Source organism: Cynara cardunculus (genome assembly GCF_001531365.2).
Source record: "Cynara cardunculus var. scolymus isolate 2C chromosome LG 1, CcrdV1, whole genome shotgun sequence".
Taxonomy (NCBI): Eukaryota; Viridiplantae; Streptophyta; class Magnoliopsida; order Asterales; family Asteraceae; genus Cynara; species Cynara cardunculus.
Genome location: NC_037528.1, coordinates 40920453 through 40923372, shown reverse-complemented (window position 1 = coordinate 40923372; position 2920 = coordinate 40920453). Strand labels below are relative to the sequence as shown.

Below are 2920 nucleotides of genomic sequence, written 5' to 3'. Positions count from 1 at the left end.
GTCAGGTCAGCGTCTTCAACAACAATGACTTGATCAATCTCAACCCCTACAACTTGATCGACCTTTATGCGTTCATAGCTCAGAGACAGGATCAAGGAATAAGATTTGGCGTGGCAAACAGAGCGATAGTGAAGACGATGGAGACCCTGGTGAAGCACAGAGCCAAGAGTGATTTTCAAATTGCTCTACACTTGGGTATCGAAAGACTCTTCTGCACCCCACCGAATGAAGACTTTCCTGGCCTGCAAGAGAAGATATCTGCCTCCGTCTTAACTCAACCCGAGCTTGGACTTGTCTTCAAGAATGAGTTCGGGGTAAAGAAATTTTTCAGACTAACCGAAGCCTTCAAGTATTCAACCGATACACTTGAGTGGTTTCAGAAGGTTATCAGAGAGAGACTGGGCAGAACTCACGTGCCAAGAGAAGATGGGAATCAACTCATTCATGAGATATCAACAGTCCTCAGCTATTAATATGAAATGTCTTTTGCTTCCAGTACTGTAAGAATTCATCATCCAATGAAAATTTGGAATTTGATGATTTTCTTTAGATTAGTCTCTGCTTTCAAAAATGTTCATAGATTAGTTTATGTTTGTTCTTTCATTACTTAGGGGGAGATTGTTAGACCCCATAATTTATAAGTGTAAAAGTAATGAAGAACAATAAGTGATGAAGAACCAGAAAACCGATGAAGACGATAAGGAAGAAATGACTAAGTTTGAAGAACAACCAGAGGATCGATGAACAACCAGATATGCGATGGAAAGAGCATCTTCATCACCCCTTTGGTCAACAACACTTAGAGTTTTCTTCAGCAATTCAACCAGAGGCATACGATGAATAAATAAAGATAAGGTTGAATCATCATCCCATGAAAGACAGCTGGAGATGACAAATCGACAGCTGGATTTCAAGTTTATCTTAATTTATAGCTTATCCATAGTTTAGATAAACTTTATCCGTTAGTAGAAGATTAGCTAAATAGTCTCACTAGATAGTTATCTTCTAATTAGTCTTCTAGTATAAATAGGTGATTAGGCCTATTGTAATCTACGTCGCTTTTACGTTTTTCATATTGAATAAAGTGAAATCATTGGCACTCAAGATTRTTCTTTGAATGTTCATACATTGTTCTTGAGTGTTCATCATTTTGTTCATTAAAACACTATAATTTGGTTATTCTTAACTCGGTTATTAGTGTTATTGAGAGATCTGAGATCAACAGGAGGAATTTTACAAGTAAGGAGTGCACTACATTCTTTGGTCAAAGCAACTGTTTCAAACTCATTCAACCTTCTCTTTTATGCAAAATGTCTTTTAAAAATTTAACATAGCTTGGCATTTGCTCGAGAGCTTCTACCAAAGGTATGTTAATGTGGAGTTATTTAAAAATGTCCAAAAACTTCTTAAACTGCTCATCCACATTTTTGCTTTTCATTCTTTCTGGAAAAGGTAAGTTATGCAAATCCGGAGCTGGTTGAATAGATCTGGTTGGTTGGACAGTGGGCACAATCTTCCCACTGTCGGGCTTTTCAACAGAGAGCTGTACATTACTGGAAGTTGAAACAGGGACTGTTTTCTGGACATAAACATATTTTTGAGTTTCTTCCGTGGAAGGACTCAAAATTAGAAAATTTGACATATCAAAAGCATGTGAAACCTCGTTTTGATGTGTCGGTTCTTCGATGGTTTCACTTATATCATCATTGACTTTTGAACTCTCCTCACTCAACACGGTCACGGCTTTGATATGTTCTTTACCCTTAGAGGTCTCTGTGTCAATAGGCAAAGTTCCTAAAGGTCTACCCTTAAGATCGACAGTAAATTGGCCGAGTTGGGTTTTGAAACTCCTTAACATTGCATTGGTTTGGTTTATAAAACCTTTAAGTAATGATTCGAGTGAACCATTACCGTCCGATGCATTTTGCCTAGGCATGTGTGAGTGTGAGAAAAATTGGGGTGATTCCTCCAATTCGAATTATATGTGGGAGAAAATGGGCTATTTCTAGCATGTCTCCCAATATAATTCACCGAGACGGGATTTCCGAGGCAATATTCATAAGAATGGCCCTCACCGCAAAAGACACAAAATTCAGTCATTGGTGGGTTGGACATAATGGATTGAACTTGATTATTCTCTCCTTTCAAATGTAAATTGTTTTTAACCAAATTAGTTAAAGCAACAATTTAAGCATTTAAAGCAGAAATGACATCAATTTCATGGATGCCTGAAGCAGATTTAGAAACAACATCACGAGGATTTGACCATTCAGTATTATTATTAGATATTCTTTCCAAAATGTCATGTCCCTCGTTGTAAGTCTTAGCTGTGAACGCTCCACCGGCCGATGCATCAAGAATGATTTTAGCAGAACTGGAGAGGCCATTACAAAATGTCTCCAATTGAATGCAATGAGGGATTCCGTGGTGAGGACATTTCCGTAGAAGGTCCTTAAATCTCTCCCATGCATCCAAAACCGCTTCATCTTCTTCTTGTCGAAACGTCATGATTTCATTTCTAATTTTTACATTCCTCGTCGGAGGAAAGTATTTTTTTTAGAAATTTTTCCGCCAAATCATTCCAAGTTAGGATCGAGTTTGGTGGTTGAGAATTTAGCCATGCTCTAGCTCTAGCCTTCAATGTGTAAAAAAAACATTAAGCTTAAGGCTTCTTGTGTAACTCCGGGAATTTAAAAATGATCCGTCATTTCGATAAAAGATTTTAAATGAGAGTGCGGATCTTCCTACGATAATCCCCCAGACTGACGCATTGCGAAAATCATTTGGAACATTACCGGTTTTGGTTCAAAAGTTGTGCCTGTCATTTTGGGCCTACCTATTCTCGCGGCCAACTGACCGAATTCGGGAGTTGCATAGTCCCGTATGCCTCTATTTTTATCATCGACATTATTATCCGTGG

At 38.2% G+C, this 2920-nt stretch overlaps 1 non-coding gene across 1 annotated transcript; it reads left to right on the top strand.

Annotated features, from left to right (window-relative positions):
• Nucleotides 1-2419: 2419 nt before the first annotated feature.
• On the top strand, nt 2420-2526 carry LOC112503236. Its single transcript, XR_003067897.1, has one exon. It is a non-coding gene; the product is annotated as a small nucleolar RNA R71 (small nucleolar RNA).
• Nucleotides 2527-2920: the final 394 nt, after the last annotated feature.